This window comes from Bos taurus, chromosome 7, assembly GCF_002263795.3.
Source record: "Bos taurus isolate L1 Dominette 01449 registration number 42190680 breed Hereford chromosome 7, ARS-UCD2.0, whole genome shotgun sequence".
NCBI lineage: Eukaryota > Metazoa > Chordata > Mammalia > Artiodactyla > Bovidae > Bos > Bos taurus.
The window spans coordinates 22,299,424-22,320,261 of record NC_037334.1 but is presented as its reverse complement, the minus strand read 5'-3'; the positions used below and the strand labels follow the sequence as shown (position 1 = coordinate 22,320,261).

General features: G+C 40.2%; 1 long non-coding RNA gene across 1 annotated transcript in view; it reads right to left on the bottom strand.

Annotated features, from left to right (window-relative positions):
- LOC112447379 (uncharacterized) overlaps positions 1-17,596 on the bottom strand; it is a 33,464-nt gene extending 15,868 nt beyond the window's left edge. Inside the window, exons 1-3 of the long non-coding RNA XR_003035543.2 lie at positions 15,372-17,596; positions 14,823-14,876; positions 13,417-13,482 (exon numbers count right to left, since the gene is read on the bottom strand). This is a non-coding gene — a long non-coding RNA (uncharacterized lncRNA). The remainder of the gene's footprint in view (positions 1-13,416; positions 13,483-14,822; positions 14,877-15,371) is intronic.
- Positions 17,597-20,838: the final 3,242 nt, after the last annotated feature.

Here is a 20,838-nt window from a genome sequence, read left to right as displayed (position 1 = left end):
ATTGCATTATTCATTATTGATTAACTCTTCTTTATTTCTTCTAGGTCCTTGTTAAACATTTCTTGCATCTTTTAATCCTTGTCTCTAATCTATTTATCTGTAACTCCATTTTGTTTTCAAGATCTTGAAACATCAGTACTATCATTATTCTAAATTCTTTGTCAGGTAGACTCCCTATCGCCTCCTCTTTGGTTTGGTGGGCATTTATCATGTTCTTTTACCTGCTGAGTATTCCTCTGCCTTTACATTTTGTTTACATTGCTGTGTTTGGGGTGCCCTTTCTGTAGGCTGGAAGTTCGTGGTTCCTCTTTATTGTGGAGCCTGCTCCCTGTGGGTGGGGTTGGATTAGTGGCTTGTCAAGGTTTCCTGGTTAGGGGAGCTGGCATCTGTGTTCTCGTGGGTGAAGCTGGATCTCTTCTCTCTGAAGTGCAACGAAGTGTCCAGTAGTGAGTTTTTCGGTATCTATGGGTTTGGCATGGCTTTGGGCAGCCTTTTAATGCTCAGGGCTGTGTTCCTGCTTTGCTGGAGAATTAGCATGGTGTATGTCTTGCTCTGGAACTTGTTGGCTCTTGAGTTGAGCCTGGTTTCATTGTAGGTATGGAGGCTTTTGGGTGAGCTTTTGTCTATTAATGTTCCCTGGAATCAAGAATTCTCTGATGTTCTCAAGTTCTGGAGTTAAGCCTCCTGCCTCTGGCTTTCAGTCTTATTCTTACAGTAGCCTCAAGACTTCTCCCTCCATACAGCACAGTGAAAAACATCTAGGTTAATGGTGAAACAATTCTCCAAAGCGAGGGACACCCAGAGAGGTTCACAGAGTTACATGGAGGAGAGGGAGGAGGGAGATAGAGGTGACCAGGAGGAGAAGAGGGGGAGTCAAAAGGGGAGACACCAGTCTAGCCAGTAATCAGTTCCCTAAGTGTTCTCCAAGTGTTCTTCACAGCCTGAAACACCCAGACAGATTCACAGAGTTAAATAGAGAAGAGAAAGGGGAGGGAGGAGATAGAGGTGACCTGGGGGAGAAAAGGGAGCATCAAAAGGGGAGAGAGAAATCAAGCCAGTAATCACACCCCTAAGTGAAAATGGATACTGAAGATTAGATTCTTAAAGGTACAAAGTTGGTAACAAATACCAAAAAGTAAAGATTAAAAATCTAGAGAAGTTAGACTCTCAAAAAAAAATTAAAAATACAAAATCAAAAAAATTATAAAAAATATATACATGAAATTTGCTTTAAAAATAGGGTCTTTTTTTGCGAGGTAATAGTAGGTTATAAAAATGAAAATTAAAGGAGCAATAAAGAACTTAAATTTCAAAAAACTTTAGTAGTGATAATAGTAAAAATATATCTAGGAATTCCTCTGGAACGGTTGTGGGCAGTGTAGCATCAGTTCAGTTTCAGATAGTTCCTCATTCCAGCTTGTACTTACTCACAAGGTCTGTAAGCCCCCTCCAATGCTTAGTCAATGTTAACTACAGGGTTTTAATCTGTTGCACCTGTCACTTCCAGAGCAGTTCCCTCTTCCTTGTTTATTTTGGCTTCCTCTCTCAGGTCTCTTCAGTGTCTAATCTCTACCCTGATACAAGAAGGCAAAGGTGGTCACTTATTTAGGCTCACTTGTTCAGCTGTGTTGTGGGGATTGAGGGACACTGCAAACAAATATCACTGGTGTGTGTGGGGAGTGCTCACAGTATATGGACCACGCTGGGTTTGCCCCAGCTCAAGGTGGTGTTTGCTTAACAGGTCTACACTGCTCAGGCTCCAGGGTGCTCTACAGGAGCACTGTCCAAAGCGGGCCCTGAATTTTGTGCACTTCCCTAGTCTAAACTGCTCAGGTTCTTGGGTACCCCACAAGGGCACAGACTCTGTTTGGTGTGTGTATTGTACCTTTCCCAGGTCCAAGCAGCTCAGGCAACCAGGTGCTTGGTGAGCACACTGTTCCAGGAGGGCCATGCGTCTTAATGACCTCCCTGGTCTCAGCCGCTCATTTTCCCAGGTGTGCCATGTCTCCTCTGGAAAGCTGGTCTCAGGCTCCGACCCTCCTGGCAGATGTCAACTGTTTAGGATCCCAGGAAGACATGGTTAGCAACTGGGAGCCTGCTCACAGTTTGGTGGAGGATGCCGGTCTCAGGTCAAGATTGCAACAATCCCTTGCCTTTCAGCTCCGGCTGTCACTTGCCTGCCTCTCGGCCTCTGGTGGCAGGGGGCAGGGGGAGTGGGTCCTGTACGCAGTCAACAAGCTCTCCCTTGGTATTCGCTCAATCCTTTGTTCCGTGAGCAGGCCAGGCTGTGCGTTAGCCTTTCACGGGAAAGTTCTTTTTTTCTCTCTGGCAGTCCCACAGTTTTGGCTGCTGTCTCAAGTTAGCTCCCTCAAATTGTCCTCAGGGCATTCAGGCCCAGTCCTTAGCCTAGGCACTGATTATGCAGCCCATGCCTCCCTGTCCGGCCCCCGCTCCTCGCTGGTGGCAGAAGTGTGTGTCTGGGCTACTTCTCCACTGGCAGTTGTGGTTAGGCATGTATTCTGTGGGGTTTTTTCTTCTCCCGGCTATGTTGCCCTCTGAGATTCCAAAACTCCCCACAGACACACCTGTGAGAGGGTCTTCTACTGTTTGGAAACTTCTCCTCTTTCACGACTCCCTCCCCAGGATGGGTTTCCATCCCTAACTCTGTCGTCTCTCTTTTTGTCTTTTATATTTTGTCCTACCTCCTTTCAAAGAGAATGGGCTGCCTTTCTGGGTGCCTGGTGTTCTCTGCCAGCTTCAGAAGTTGTTCAGCATTCAAATGATCTTTTGATGAATTTGTCAGGGAGAAAGTGGTCTCCCTGTCCTATTCCTCCATTATCTTGGGACCACTCCTTCTGCCCACTTCTTAATCAAGATTTTTTAAATGTTGAGTTGTATGAACTGCTTATATATATTGAATATGAATCTCTTATCACTAATATCATTTGCAAATATTTTCCCCTGCTCAGTAGGTCATCTTTTTGTTTTGTTGACAGAGTTTCCTTTGTTGTGCAAAAGCTTTTGTCCCATTTGTTTAGTTTTGCTTTTATTTCCTTTACTTTAGGAGATGGATTCAAACAAATACTGCTGTAATTTACGTCAGCATGTTCTGACTGTATTTTCCTCTAGGAATTTTATATATCTAGACTTTTAAAAAAATGTTTTATTTATTTGGCTGTGCCAGGTCTTATTTGTGGCACTCAGGATCATCCATCTTCATTGTGGCACTGTGGGATCTTCTAGTCGTGGCATGCAGATCTTTGGTTGTGGCATGTGAACTCTCAGTTGCAGCAAGTGGAAAATAGTTTCCTGACCAAGGATTGAACTGAGGCCCACTGCATTGGGAACTGAGAGTCTTAGTCACTGAGACACCAGGGAAGTCCCCTACATACCCAGTTCTACATTTAGTTCTTTAATCCATTTTGATATTTTTTTGTACATCCCTTAAAAGAGACATCACTGGCTACTCAGTCCCCATGGACTTACCATTATCAGAATTCACATAAAATCCATGGGTTGCTGTATCACCTGGCTTCTAGCTGGTAAAGCCCTGCTGCTATCCCTTTGTTACCAATATCTTTGAACTACAACTCATCTCTGAAGCCTCAAGGATAGGCCTCTAGCTTTCTTCCAACTGCCCCTTCCTTGGGGTCCATGTTCTATACAGACTACTTGGCCCAGGTTTCCCCTTCTCTGAGGCTTACAGCAGGAAACAACACCATGAGAGTCACTGGGCCATACTTTATCTGCAACTGCCCAGGAGGAGCTGATCAACCCTGCCTTCCAAGGACTCCTTGAAAAGAAATTTTTGACACATATCAACCTGTGTTCTTTTGCCCCTTGCAATCTAATATTTTTCCCTTTCTCTGCCTCCTTTCAGCCAATCAGCCCAGGGCTCACACTGTAAAGCCTATGAGGCAGGTGAGCCACCCAGATGCTTCTTTCTGGATTGAGGTATTCATTTCTAAAGCTGTCAGGAGTGTTGCTTGCTGATGACTCACATCTATGTCCCTCTCTAGATACTACCCTCATCTGAGAAGAACTGCCTCACTTATGTTACAACCTCCCTAGGGACAGTCTCCTTCAATGTTGGGCTAAAGCCAGAGTAGGAAGGTCTAGGCATCTTGCCTCAATTTAGGGCAATTATAAGGGGTCTTCCAAGTTCCAGACCTTCTCAGAGGATTGACTCAGGTCTGTTTTGCAGCTGAATCATAGTTCATCTTACTGCACTGCCCAACCCTGTTTCCCATAATGTCTAATATTATTCTTGAATGCAGATCTCCAGTTCAGAGTCTGTATTTAGAACTGACCTAAAAACTTAGTAAACTGAGTGGTTCTAATACATAGATTCTAGGAAGTAGATGGGGAAACAGTGGAAACAGTGTCAGACTTTATTTTTTGGGGCTCCAAAATCACTGCAGATGGTGATTGCAGCCATGAAATTAAAAGATGCTTACTCCTTGGAAGGAAAGTTATGATCAACCTAGAGAGCATATTCAAAAGCAGAGACATTACTTTGCCAACAAAGGTCCGTCTAGTCAAGGCTATGGTTTTTCCAGTGGTCATGTATGGATGTGAGAGTTGGACTGTGAAGAAAGCTGAACGCCAAAGAATTGATGCTTTTGAACTGTGGTGTTGGAGAAGACTCTCGAGAGTCCCTTGGACTGCAAGGAGATCCAACCAGTCCATCCTAAAGGAGATCGGTCCTGGGTGTTCACTGGAAGGAATGATGCTAAAGCTGAAACTCCAGTACTTTGGCTACCTCATGCAAAGAGTTGACTCATTGGAAAAGACCCTGATGTTGGGAGGGACTGGGGGCAGGAGGAGAAGGGAACAACAGAGGATGAGATGGCTGGATGGCATCACCGACTCGATGGACAAGAGTCTGAGTGAACTCCAGGAGTTGGTGATGGACAGGGAGGCCTGGCGTGCTGTGATTCATGGGGTAGCAAAGAGTCGGACACGACTGAGTGACTGAACTGAACTGAAGATAAGATTTTGGCAGTCAGTTACCTGCTTGGTGGCTAGCAATGAGGACCCTACCATTGGTGGGAGATGTAATATTAATAGTCCCTGGAATGGTGTAGTTGTATATTTGTTCAAACCTTCAGTAACGGTAAATTGGGATAGGATATTAGTGGAAAAGAACACACTGGTGGTGCAACATCTCAGGCGACTAAAAGATACAGGGGTATGGTATACAAATTAAGGTTCCCCTAAAGATGTAGAAAAAAAAACATATAGTTATCAGAGCGTAAACTTACAGCTATCAGAGGGTAAATCAGTGCAGGCAGGAATCAATTAGGAATTTGGTATTAACAGATACACACGACTATGTATAAATATCTTGCAATAATCTATAATGGGAAAGTTTGAAAAATATACTATATATATAAATAACTGGATTACTTTGGTGTACATGAAAAACATTATAGTGTAAAACACTATAAATCAAGTATACTACAATTTTTAAAAATCTGAACTAGAAACCATACACATGAAAAAAGAAGTGGAAGACATGCATACTGATAACTACAAAGCACTACTGAGGGAAAGTAAAAAAGACCTAAATAAATAGAAAAACACCCCCATGTTATTGAACTGGAAGACTATATTGCCAAATGGCAGTACTATCCCAACAATTTATAGGCTCAGTGAAATCTCTATCAAAATTCCAACTCCCTTGTTCATATAAATGAAAAAAACCTATCCTGAAGTTCCTGTGGAAATGCAAGGGACCCAGAATAGCCAAAAATCCTGGAAAGGAAAAATAAAGTTGAAGTACACATTCATTGATTTCAAAACTTACACTAAGGAAAGAACAATCTTTTCAACAAACGGTGCTGGGACAAATGGATATCTAAGTGCATGAGAATTAAGTTGAACCCATAGCTCACACCACATGCAAAAATTAACTCGGAAAGTTCCCCAGTGGTTAAGATTCCTGGCTTTCACTGCTGTGGCCTAGGTTCAATCCCTGGTAGAGGAATTGAGATCCCACAAGCTGCATGGCACAGCCAAAAAAAAAAGTTGACTCAAAATGTATCAAACTTAAATACAATAGCCAGAATTATAAAACTCTTAAGAGAAAATACAGGTATAATTTTTGTGACCTTGGATCAAGCAATGGTTTCTTAGGTGTGACATATAAAGTATAAGTAACCAAAGGGAAAAGAGCAGATTAACTGGACTTGGTTAAATTTTAAAACTTTTGTGCATCAAAGGACACCATCAAGGAAAGTCACAGAATGGGAGAAATATTTTCAAGTTATGTATCTGATAAAGTTCTAGTATCCTGGATATAAAAAAGAATACATGAAACTCAATAAAAAGGCAACCTAATTTTAAAATGGACAATGGATTTCATTATATCTCCAATGACGATAAAGAACTGCCCAATAGTATAAAACAGTCTTTTTGGACTCTGTTGGAGAGAGAGAGGGTGGAATGATTTGGGAGAATGGTATTGAAACATGTATAATATCATATAAGAAATGAATCACCAGTCCAGCTTCGATGCAGGATACAGGATGCTTGGGGCTGGTGCACTGGGGTGACCCAGAGGGATGGTATGGGGAGGGAGGAGGGAGGGGGTTCAGGATGGGAAACACGTGTACACCCATGGCAGATTCATGTTGATGTATGGCAAAAGCAATACAATATTGTAAAGTAATTAGCCTCCAATTAAAATAAATAAATTTAAATTAAAAAAAAAATTTTAAGAGAACTGGCCAATAAAAACATTAAAAGATGATCAATATCATTAGGCATTATGCAATGCAAATATAAGCCAAAAGAAGATAACATATCACTCACCATAGGATGGCTATAAAAATAAAAAGCAGAAAAAAATAATAAGTGTTGACAAGGGTGTGAAGAAATGGTAATAGTCATACACTGATGGTGGGAAAGTAAAACAGTGCTGTCACTGTAGGAAGCAGTGTAACAGTTTCTATAAAAGTTAAACACAGAGTTACCATATGACCCAGTAATTCTACTCCTAGGATAACAAAGAGATTATTTAAAATATCTGTTCACATGAAAATTTGTACAAATCTTCTTAGTAGCATAATTCACAATAGCCAAAAAGTCAAATCTCAAATGCTCATCAACTGATGGATAAACAAATGTGGCATATCCATACAATGGCATATTATTTAGCTCTAAAAAAGTATTGAAATACATGCTACAAGATGGATGAACCTTGAAAATACTAAGTGAAAGAAAACAGACACAAAAGCCTGCATGTTATATGATTTTCTTTGTATGAAATGTTCAGAATAAATAAATCCACACAGGCAGAAAACAGATTAATGCTTGCCAGGGACTGAGAAGGGAAAAAGAAGGGGAGAATGTGAATTACTGTTAAAAGGACACAGGATTTGTTTTGGGGGTGATGGAAACATCCTGGAATTATATTAATGATTGTTACATCACCATGTTGTGCAATACACTAAAAATCATTGAATTATATACTTAAAAGGGTGAAATTTATGGTATATAAATTACATCTCAATAAAAATTTTTAAGAGGATAGATCTACCCCATTTACGAACATGGTAGAAAGGTCTCAGCCTTGTAAAACTAGGTACATATACCTCAGGATCTACTTGCATTTCTCCTTCTGGTCACTACACCAATAACTGGAATCAAGTTACAGCATAACCTAACTAAAGAAGTAGTGTGCCTAATAAGGGGAAAACACACTGTATACTGAAGAAGCTACAGAACCGAATCAACATATTCCATCAGGATCTAATTATTGGGTCTGGATTCTAAGGGATGTTGGTGGGAGGTGGGGATGGGGCCTGTCACATGTAAAACTGGCACAGGTCTGTGTTTATTTTTACCATGCATCACATCTCTTTTCGCACAATGTGAAGCACTCACAGCTGTAATCATTTGGATGATTTCCAAAACACCACATTTTAGCACCATTTCTAATAGCAATATATTTTCAGTTTGCACCCACATTTTGAGCTAACTCATTCACGACTGGAAGACTATACTGCTAACACGGCAATACCACCCAAATAATCTACCGGTTCAGTACAATTCCTATAAAAATCCCAACTCCCTTGTTCACATGAATGGAAAAGTCTACCATAAAGTTCCTGTTGCTGGGCCGGCCCCATCTTATGACATGGTAGATATGACAGACAAGAACCCAATAGGCAGCTTTGTTGCATAATCACTTCATATTTCAAGCTTAAACACTCAATTTCTACCACAAATACTCCATTTCTAACCTTCCTACTACAGTACCCACTTAAAGTTAGCCAACTTTCTGTTTTAGCTGTGAACAGGCAGAAGCAGATTACGGGATAAGCTGCTCTGGACCAACTACTGGATATTTAAAGACTTCACAAATGTGGTAGGATCCTGAATTTTCACAATCTTTAATAGTTATGATCAAATGGCCAACTGGTCCTATCACAGTCTACCACCCAAAAAAATAGTAGCCTGACACAGTAGAGATCTCTTAAAGATTCCAGTAAGGTGTAAGCTTGAACATTCTAATTATATTCTGCAAAGACAACGTCATCTTTCAGGATGCATTCTATACCACCAAATCAATAACTATAATATGAAGAATACATGGGTCTGGGAACACTGGGATGAAAACTGGAATGGCTCCACTTCATGCCACTCAGAGTGATTCACCTGGAGAATTTCTGTTTCCTATCTCTACAATTGTTAGGCTCTACTGATCTAGAGCTACCACTACTAAATAAGGTAGAAATTAGCCATGTATATCTGTTCAAATTTAAAAATCTAATTAAATTAAAAATGAAGTTCTTTAGTTGCACTAGTCATATTTCAAGTGCTCAACAGCCACATGAGACAGTGGCTACCATAATAAATAGCACAAACACTATACATTTCCATTACTGTAGAATGTTCTATTGGACAGCACTACTCTACAGGACCTGATCACCAGAATAGAAAGCTTCTACCAGGGGATACAGAAAACCCTAATGAAATTTAAGCTATGGCTATAACACTGTCCCTTTAAGCACTTCATGCCAAGAGACCAGGAAGAAATGAAAGGAGTCACTTTTCTGACAGGGTCACTGACCCTGATCATCAAGAGGAAATAGTGCTGGGACTTCCCTGGCAGTCCAGTGGTTAAGACTCTGCACTTATTCAGGGGATATGGATTCTATCCCTGGTTGGGGCACTAAGAGTCCACATGGGGTGTAGTGTAGCCTAAACATTTTTTTTTTTTTAAAGAAGGTAAGTGTTGCTGTTACAGAATGGAAATAAGGAAAAATATGGTGCTCAGGTGATCCACTGGAGGGTTTCTTGGACTTGTCAAATTTTAATAGTAAAGGGACAAGTGTATCATTCATGCCCTCAAAACATAATGGTAAACAAGGCTCAGACATCTCAGGATGAGGGTTTGGGTCAGACTAACTGGTGTGCCACCCATTACAGCAGAGGTACAAGCCTGACACAGGAATGAAGAGTACCTTCATATTTCCTGTGTAGTAACATGACAATGACTCAAGGTCCAAATGAGCATGCTCCCAATGCTTTGTTACTATTTAAGTCTCTGGAAAACTGAATAACTGCCATTATCTAAGGGCTGGGAGACCAGGATTGTCTGAAAATGTCAGGAAATGGTGGCTGAAATTGAAAGAGCTACTTTCAAAATATTTCTTTGTGCTAAGTTTTTCTCTGTTTCAGACCTTTGCACTTGTTACACTCATCTTTCAGATCATTCACACAGCTGGCTCATTATTACCCTGATGTAATTTCCTTAAAAGAGATTTTCTCTAATCAACAAAATCTTCCAACATAGATTATTTTTCTTAATACCACTATAATTAATTCCTTTATAAGACTTCTAAAATATGTATTCATCTTATTAATAGATTTTTAATTTTTCATATTTATTGTTAAACTACACCACTGGAATTTAATCTTCACAAGCGTGGACACTTTGGTGATTCTATTCACTGCAACATTCTCAGCACCTAATAATAATCAATGCCTAGTACACTGTAGGTTCCAATGTGTGTGTGTTAAGTCGCTTCAGTCATTTCTGACTCTTTGTGACCCTATGGACCATTAGCCCGACAGACTCCTCTGTCCATAGGATTCTCCAGGCAAGAATACTGACGTGGGTTGCCATGCCCTCCTCAAGGGGATCTTCCTGACCCAGAGATCGAACCCATATCTCCTGTGGCTCCTGCATTGCAGGCAGATTCTTTACCACTGAGCCACCAGGGGAGCTCGCAGGTGCTAATACATATTTTCTTTCTTTTTTGCCAATAAATATTTTCTAATTGACTGTTGCAGAGGCTAACAAAAGTGGATTAGAAATTGGGACAGGTTATTTCAATACCTTTAACTAACCAATAAATCAATGGGGACAAAAAAACCTAAAGGTAACAACTTGCCAATTATACGCAGCTAGTTTCTAGCAGATTCAGCATCAGAACTTTTCAAGATTGCCGGGAGAAATATCAATAACCTGATGACACCACCCTTATGGCAGAAAGTGAAGAGGAACTGGAAAGCGTCTTGATGAAAGTGAAAGAGAAGAGTGAAAAAATTGGCTTAAAGTTCAACATTCAGAAAACTAAGATCATGGCATCTGGTCCCATCACTTCATAGGAAATAGATGGGGAAACAGTGGAAACAATGTCAGACTTTATTTTGGGGGGCTCCAAAATCACTGCAGATGGTGACTGCAGCCATGAAATTAAAAGACACTTACTCCTTGGAAGCAAAGTTATGATCAACCTAGACAGCATATTCAAAAGCAGAGACATTACTTTGCCAACAAAGGTCCATCTAGTCAAGGCTATGGTTTTTTCTGTGGTCATGTATGGATGTGAGAGTTGGACTGTGAAGAAAGCTGAGCGCCGAAGAATTGATGCTTTTGAACTGTGGTGTTGGAGAAGACTCTCGAGAGTCCCTTGGACTGCAAGGAGATCCAACCAGTCCATCCTAAAGGAGATCAGTCCTGGGTGTTCATTGGAAGGACTGATGCTGAGGCTGAAACTCCAATACTTTGGCCACTTCATGCAAAGAGTTGACTCATTGGAAAAGATCCTGATGCTGGGAGGGATTGGGGGCAGGAGAAGAAGGGGACAACAGGGGATGAGATGGCTGGATGGCATCACCGACTCGATGGACATGAGTTTGGGTAAACTCCAGGAGTTGGTGACAGACAGGGAGGCCTGGCGTGCTGCAATTCATGGGGATGCAAAGAGTCGGACACGACTGAGCGACTGAGCGACTGAACTTAACTGAAAAGGCCCTCCCCTTTCCACTGAATCATCTATATAAAAGTAAATAATAAATACTGCAACTGTTCCAAGAATGTGGCAAGCAGCATATACATAAGGCAAAGAAAGTGAACTATAATTAGTGCTGATGTGCTCAGTCATGGCCGACTCTTTGTGACCCCATGGACTGTAGCCCGCCAGGTTCCTCTGTCCATGGAATTTTCCAGGCAAGAATACTGGAGTGGGTTGCCATTTCCTTCTCCAGGAACTATAATTAGTATCAACTTTAAATACCATACCTGCCATCTCTTGTCTATTTAACTATGAGAGAAGCAAACGGAATAACTCCCAAATATCTGTGACAGTAACAAAGACTGGGAGAGCTAGGAATATAGTTAATTCACAAGAGAACTCAAATTACATTTCTTTACCACCTTCTCTTCTAAATCCTTGACCAATGTTTCTTAACATACCATAAAAGCATTGCTCCAATGTTCATGCTGGAGAAAAGATGTGGGGTAACTGCTCCAAATAATCTGTACCTAGAATATTAGGCTTAAAATGCCTTACACTAATTTTGTAATTAATGATTTTTCTTATTTTATCTTGGCAAAAATAGGAAATTTACACATTGTGACTACTGCCCATTGGGACTAAAGTACACCACTCATATCCATTTTCTAAGTTATAATCACTCATTGAAACAAATAAAACAAGTCATATTCAAAAAATTCCTGAAAGAACATTCTTTGTCCAAATTAAGCTTTTTTTCTTATTAATAATGATGATTAAAAGAACAGGAAGGATCTTTATGTTGTACCAACCTCAAATTGGGTATGACAGAATTTCAATATTGACAATCATTTCCTTCCAAACGGAATGAATAAGAATGAGAGAGAAACCTTTCCCCCTGGAAGCAGTCACTGTTGTTGTTGTTCAGTCACTAAGACATGTCCGACTCATGGCGACCCTATGGACTGCAGCACACCAGGTTCCCCTCTCCTTCTCCGTCTCCCAGAATTTGCTCATATTCATGTCCATTGAGTCAGTGATGCTATCTAACTTCCCATTCTCTACCACCCTTCTCTCCTCTTGCCCTCAATCTTTCCCAGAATCAGAGTCTTTTCCAATGACTTGGTTCTTCACATCAGGTGGCCAAAGTATCGGAGCTTCAGCTTTAGTATCAGTCCTTTCAATGAATATTCAGGGTAGATTTCCTTTAGTAGTCATTAGTGATGAGCAAAAGTCTCTGGGATGTCCCTCACAAAAGTGAGATCTAAATCTGCTATAACTTGGGAACAATTTTTGGAAATTTTAAAAGCAGTATGATAATACCAAAGTATTATTTGACATAATTTGGGTAGAGAAGGAAAGATAGTAGAAAAATGTCTGTTATACGCCTCTAGGAATCCTGACAGAGAAGGCAATGGCAACCTACTCCAGTACTCTTGCCTGGAAAATCCCATGGACGGAGGAGCCTGGTAGGCTGCAGTCCATGGGGTCACGAAGAGTCGGACACGACTGAGCGACTTCACTTTCACTTTTCACTTTCATGCACTGGAGAAGGAAATGGCAACCCACTCTAGTGTTCTTGCCTGGAGAATCCCAGGGATGGGGGAGCCTGGTGGGCTGCCATCTATGGGGTCGCACAGAGTCGGACACAACTGAAGTGACTTAGCAGCAGGAATCCTGAGGGTTTTTCCCTCTCATTGCTTATTTTAAAATTAGCTTAAAAAATTAAACAATTACTTAAAGAAAATGAAAAAATTAGCCCTAGTCCAGAGGAGGAAATCACACCTGATTGTCAAAACAAATGGTTCTAGATCTTCACCCCTCAATGAAGAGACTGACAAGGAATAACCGAATGACTCCCCCAGGGGATTCTGCAACTCTTCCCTTTCCCTCTTTCCCCCTCTACTTTTAATCACTAAGTAATAGTAGTTCCCTTACGAGGCTGATCATTAGAATCTATTGCAGTGTTTTAAAAAATACAAATTTCTGGATCAAAGTCCTCAATGTTTTGTTTTTTTGTTTTTTTGTTTTAATTTTATTTTATTTTTAAACTTTATATAATTGTATTAGTTTTGCCAAATATCAAAATGAATCCATCACAGGTATACATGTGCTCCCCATGCTTAGTGTGTCTAGGGGACAAGTCTGTACTGACCATACTTACATAGTTCATGAATGTGGCCACGCGATTCCCCGTCACAATAAATTCCAAAGGGTCACTGTCAAAGTCCTGTGAAATTTATGTAAAAGTGAATATACAGGTCTTAAGCTTAACTAGTTAAGAAAAGAAGCATGAACAATAAGTTGCTTTCCCAACCATTATGAGAATGAGAAACTCATCTTAGCCAAATGGAGGTCAGCCTGCTCCTCAGGGATGGATATGAACATATAGGCAGGTGAGATTGGAATCCAGACAGAAAGGGCAGATATAGGAACTAAGTGTTACATTCAAAGAACAAACCACCAACCCACTTATTTTTGCATGGTGGAGACAGAAAACTCAACAAAGGAAGTGGGTCAGAAAAGATGACTAAGAAGGAATGCATGCCACTCTAGAAAACATTTGATCCTAGAACTGGATAAGTCAGGAACATTTCAGAGTGGAATCACAAAGAGGTCTTATCCATCTATAGGAACAGATTGGCTTTTGCTTTCAAGATCTGTATCATTTCCTCAGTAAAAGCTATTCCCACAACATCAAGAATATGGTTTCACAGATTCCTGTAACCAGTGGGTCAATCTTGACTGTAGAGACAGCTACTTTCAGACTATATTCTGGCAGCAGTGAGAGAGGGACATTCCAGGGACACCTTCTTAGGAAGGAACAGTTTTAAAGAACAATCTTAGCTTACACCTAAGCTCTCCCAGGAAGTCTTTTCTGAACATTTAGGCTGCATGCCTGTTCACTGTGTCTCAGGACACTGTGCACATACCTTCTTTATAGCACTTACTCAGTAACTTAGAAAGTAACTATTCACATGCATGACTCACAAAACAACATGCCTCTGTTTGAAAATGGGATTTTTTTTTTTTTTTTTGCCTTCCTATCCCTAGATCCTAGGAGAGTAACCAGGATATCAAAAGTGCTGTAGAAACATTTGGTGTTTTGTTTGCTGATTCAGCTTGTCATTCCCAGAGTACAAATACCAATCTTCTCTCGGTGTCTGGTTCAGCCACACTAGGGGCTTATACAAGGCTGAAGTACTGGAACTCAAAGCAATAGACTCAAGTGTTCCTCCTATCAACAGAGGAATGAGGTCTGCCTGAAGAGACCGAGGAACCTTCTAGCACAAGAGAGAGGACACAGGTAGGAGGAAAAGACTCTGTAGTTCTCTCTCCATCACTTTCTACCCCAAGAATTCATCTCAAGTCCAGGTGCCTAGTGGAGGCAGCATCACACTAGAAGACAATAAAATCTGTTTTCTCTTCTGTCTAATTTTAAGACAGTCCCCAAAGATTTATCCTTGAGAATTTAGAGGACCTTGAGGTAGAAGCCAAATGTTCCATGTGAGTTGTTATCTTTTCCTGCCACTTGAAACACAGCCCAAAGGAACGATGTTTTGCTCTTACCAAAAAATAATCCACATGAGGTTCATGGTATCCTCCAATGCCATAATCAGCCACCTAGCAGTAAAAAAAAAAAAAAAAAAAAAAAAAACCATGGTTAGCTAGTGGGAAACCTCCAAGCCAGCTCAAGAACTCTGCATTCCCAAGCCTGCTTCCTAAATGAAGACTGAAGAGCAGTTTACCTAGCACCTGCATCTGGACCAGGAAACTAAGGATCAGACAAAATATGGAATTTACCTAAGGTGATACAGACAGAAAGTCACAAAGTTTGAATTCTTACCCAGGCTTTTTGATTCTGAGGTCCATGCTCTTAAACCCTCCACCATTTGTGCCCAGATAAAAAAACACCCAACAATCAGGCTGGGTAAGTTTCTGGGGGAAAGGGCATAGACGTGGGGCTCCCAACATTTCAAGACCCATGTCCTCAGGCTGGAGAATGGAAAGCTTCAGGGCAGAGGAAACTATGGCTTAAGTGCATGATTAGAAAGGACAAGAAAGGGGGATAGGACAGGACACAGATTCCACACTCAGGTTGACTCAGATACCTCATACCTGGAGAAATTCGGCTGTTTCATCTGACAGCCCAGTGATGAGCCGAATCCTGCAATTCACCTGGCCAATCACAGGGTCTTCTTCTTCTGTTAGAAATACACTGAATGGAGAAAATCAGGTAGAAGACAGGGGCATGGGGAAAGGGGAAAAGGGGATCAATGAAAAGAGAGTCAGGAGAAAAAGATGGGGTAGAAAAGGAGGTGGAGAGGACGAAGGGGTTAGAGATCATTCCTCTCACCTCAGGACACTGTCACAGCTGTCATTTCCAGCTCAGAAATGCCATATGGTGATGTTCAGAATTCCCACAATGTCAGCATTCACAGGACCCTTTTAACTCTTCCCTTCCAACCTTCTGATCTCTTAACAATTATACTGGGACAATACTGAGAGGGTAAACTGGCCAAGTTTAGACAGTCAGTAAGGGCAGAGGTAGGACTACAACTCAAGTCATCAAGATTTTAGTCCTGTGCTTTTTTGGTGAGACAACAAGATCTCCCAAAATTTTAAGTAAAACTCAAAACTGACCAAACCACAATAAAAATTTAAATGTATAATTTAAGTTAGAAAAAAATCATTCTTGGGTCCATGAACAAACACAAACCACATATAAACATATGTGCACAGTTGCTCAGTCATGTCCAACTCTTTGCAACCCCGTGGACTGTAGCCTGCCAGGCTCGTCTGTCCATGGGATTTGCCAGGCAAGAATACTGAATTGGGTTGCTGTTTCTTTCTACAAGGGATCTTCCTGACACAGGGACCAAAGCTAGGTCTCCTGCATTGCAAGCAGATTCTTTACCATCTGTGCCACAAGGGAAAGCTCATACACACATGCACACTTATAAGCCCACATGGAGGTATGCACACAGTCACAACTAAGGACAGCATAAGAGACAAACAATAAACAAAAGGAGAGACATGAAGTGAACACCCAGGTCAGAGAAATCTCACATATATGAGTAGGGTGATTGGGAGAGATGCCAAACCACACCATGCCCAGATTACCTTTGGCTGATTCTTTGTTTGGATGCCTGGGGAGAACCTGAAGTGAGGCTAAAGACTCTGGATCGTTTCATCCAGGAAATAAAATCTGAGAATGAATTTAGTCTCACTTCACCTCTATCTGCTTATGTCCAAAGACTCTAGACATAGAGCTATCATTCATTAATTAATTCATTTATTATTTTTAAAACTTATTATGAGCTATTTTAAAGCATACAGAGAACTATGAGGAATAATACAGCAGATCCATAGGTACCCTAACTCAGGCCTACCAATTCTTGGCATTGGTCAGAAGATGCACAGACTATCTACCTACACAATACCTATATAAAAGACTTTCTCTCTTTTTTCACTAAGATAATTCTGATTTTATTTAAGATGTGCCCAGAAAAAAAGATTATATCTTCTCATCTCACTTGTATTCTGTGCACATGTGCTAAGTTGCCCCCGTTGTGTCCACCTCTGTGTGACCCTATGGAACATAGCTTGCCAGGCTCCTCTGTCCATGGGATTCTCCAGGCAAGAATACTAGAGTGGGTTGCCATGCCCTCCTCCAGAAGATCTTCCTGACCCAGGGATTAAAGCCAGGTCTCTTATGCCTCCTGCAAAGAATAACTATCCCCAAATTATTAGTGCTTATTTACCCTGGAACATATTTTTATATATTTATTATTCATGTATTAAAAGTGAATATAAATAGTATTTTTCCATGTACTTTATATAAATTGTATCATACTAAACATAATCTTCTATAATGTGCTTTTTAACTTAGTGTTTGTTTTCTGAGAGATCCATGAGAAACAGTTTGTATCTTTTTTTTTTAATTTACTCATTTCCACTCCAGCTAAGTCATGGGTTGTATGCATAGTTCATGAATTATTCATTTCCCTTTGATGAACATTCAGATTTGTAAAAACCTTTATATTACATCTCCCTGTCCACATGTACAAGTGTTTCACTAGAGTAGTGGTCTGTATACCCCTAAAGTATGCAAATTTTAGCAGAAATACACAGGAAATGATTTTCAGATACTCAAGTGCTATATACACACTTAAACAGCTTTGCTATTTCTCTCTCTTTTTAAAAAATATTTACTCATTCATTTAGTTGCAATGTGCAAGACCTAGTGCTGTGACCAGGGGCTGAACGCAGGTCCCCTGCAGGTCTTAGCTACTGGACCCATCAAGGAAGTCCCTCAATTTTTCCTTTCAAATAGTCCTTCCCTTCACTATTCAAAAGAAAAGTCTAGTGTTCATGCATATAAAATTTTATGACGGTGTATACTTCCCAAGTGTAAGAACTAGGGCATCAAAAAAAGGAATAACATGAAATACAGCTTCAGTGAAGCCTCCTCTAGGTTAATGAAGACACTCATTAACTCACAGTACAGTTTGCTGTATCTAACATATCTGGTTAACTGTACAGTATTTAGAAATGGGGTATTTTTGGCCCTTGTTGGGATGCTGTGAATAAAAATGTTTACAAAGCAGGACACTATTACAAGATAAAAATGTTAGCTTCATAATTTGGCCTCTTCTATTCCTTGATTATTTTCAAAGAAGGCTTTCAAATAGTCTTGTGGGATGAAGTAAGGGTCTAGTGAGGGTCTAGCAAAGGTTTAGTAACGGTCAAGTGAGTAGTGAGAATGAATATTTATCTGAAAAGTGGTGGCAATTCTTTTCCACTATTCTTAACATTCATCCCTAGTATATGTCACTTATTATAAAGAAGAGGAAATTCAAACACCTAAAAAAGTCCAAAGTCTAGGTTGGTAACATTGATTATTTTAATAGTAAAAGGCTGTCAACAAATATATTCTTCTAAATGCAATTCCTTCCACATAGCTTCCAAAAATCACCAATAAGGAAACAAAACAAAATCACCCATCACCTAGGCCTACAATGTAACTTGGAAACAGAAACACAAATTTCAATTTTCTTGTTAATGGGAAAATAAACAGCAGATGTCAGCAAAGTTATCCAAAGACATCTAAGCAAAGAATCCAAGGCAGCAGAAAGAATGAAAAGTGCAGTATGGTCTTAATGATGGTGAAACAAATATTAATGGTAAACATCATACATCATATAAAGTATGGTCTTCTTTCCAGAGGGAGAGGTCGTACTCTGAATAGGGAAGTACTGAGAGAAAACTGTGAAACTTAGTGGATCAAAGGACTGCCTTTTGGATATTTTAAACACAAGAGCTTAGAAACTGTACTGAATCACAGGAAAGGCACTATTACTGGGGTAAAGGGAGTCTCAGAGAGTGAGATGGCTCTCATAGGTTTGGTGGTGACGAGAAGTGGCTAAAAGTAAGGGACCCATGAAAATTATAAATTAAGAAATAATCTAGAGTAGACAGACCAAAAATAATACCATTAATTAAACTGAATGCATTTCACTGTAGAAACAGAAGAGGAAACATGTAACATGAGATCAATGGTCCAGGAAAATACAACAAAAATAAACATGAACAAGAAAAATAAAAAAGAACTCACTACCCATTCAAGTTACTGTCAAAAAACATAAAATGAAAATAAAAACTCTTCAGGAGTTGAAAACACAAAATCACCCAGCCCTAGCCAAGAAACAGAAGAAAATTATAACAAAATACTATAACATTAAATATAATTAAGCATCTGTAACTATGAAAGAAAATTACAATTCATAAATTGAAAAGCTCAAATGGATATAGACAACAAAAGAATATATGAATTAGAAATTGATCATATTCAAAAAAGCTACAGAAAAAAATAAAACAATACTTTGGCCACCTGATGCAAAGAGCCAACTCACTGGAAAAGACCCTGATACTGGGAAAGACTGAGGGCAGGAGGAGAACAGGGCAACAGAGGATGAGACTGTTGGATGGCATTACCAACTCAATGGACATAAGTTTGAGCAAACTCTGAGAGACAGTGAAGGACAGGGAAGCCTGGCGTGCTGTAGTTCATGGGGTGGCAAAGAGTTGGACACGACTAAGCGACTGAACAACAACAACATACTCTTAACAAACTGACCATTACCCAAGTAACTATAAACTCTGGAAAAAATATGAAAAATAATTACCGGAAGGCACTGCAGACTAAACAAAAGCAGGCAGATTATGAATGGCAGTCAATCCTTAAAAGGCAAGAATGGCACAGGGTGATTTCCTATATTTTAAACAGCTGTTAGACTTGGATGGCCATAGGTGACACAGAACAGGACAGCTAAAATTCTGAGAGAAAACCCAAAGTTTTTCTAACCTGAAACACATTACATCAGTGCTTAGAAGTAGACTGCCACAATGTGAGTGGTGGTGGTTTAGTAGCTAAGTTGTGTCCGACTCTTTGCAACCCCATGAATTGTAAATCATTAGGCTCCTCTGTCCATGGGATTTCCCAAGCAAGGATACTGGAGTGGGTTGCTGAGAGAAAGAGAGGAACTTTCAAATACTATGCATAAGCTCCGCCCGACTCTCTCTCAGATCTCCAAACAAAGCATATGTAGGTGAGACTGCAAGCATCCCAGCCAAGAATAAGAACTGAACTGCACAGAAAAGCTTGCAGTTTGTGTCAAACCAAGTTAACTTCCTGTATTAAAACCAGAAACAAGCTGTCCATTCCAAGACGGTGACACAGGATGCTCCTGAACTCCCCTTCTCCCATGGACACACCAAAAAAATCTATAGCTACATATAGAAATTTTTTCTCTGAAGGAAATCCAGAGGATGAGTGACAACTATGCATCAGGTGAACAAGAAAAACTCCACATCAAAAATGAAAAGAGAAGGGGAAATCCCTGGTGGTCCAGTGGTTGTTACTCTGCACTTCCATCATAGGGCATACAGGTTTGATTTCTGGTCAGGGAACTAAGATTCTGCAAGCTGCATGGTGTAGCCAAAAGATAAATAAATAAGTAAAAAATTTTAAAATAGTAAAAGAGAACAAAATCACAGACAGAAAAACTAATAGTTATCAGTGGGAGAGTGAAGGGGGGTGCAAAATAGGGGTAGGGGATTAAGAAGTATTCACCTGAAACAGGTATATTTGTATACTTTAAAAGCTGCTGCCAGAGGGTCCAGCTTACAATCAGCCTGCACCCAGGGGCTGACTGATATCCTTTCCTTTGGACACTAACAGCTCTTGGTACACCTTCAAATACTAGAAGCCACTAAGATCAAATAAGGCTGCTTAGACAATCACAAACATTCAAGAAAAAAACAAGAGCTAGGTCATGGTTTAATGACAAGGTTCATCTCCTACACATGACTGAAGTGTAGGAAGTGACCAAATACCTTTAAACTGCTGATGGAAAACACTGAAAACCAAGAATACTCTACCCAGAAAGGTTGTTTTTCAAATTTTAATAAGAAATAGAGAGTTATCCACACAACCAAAAGATGAAGGAAAACACAACCAATATACCAGTATTACAAGAAATGTTAAAGGGAATTCTTTAAGCTGAAATGAAGGGGCACTAAG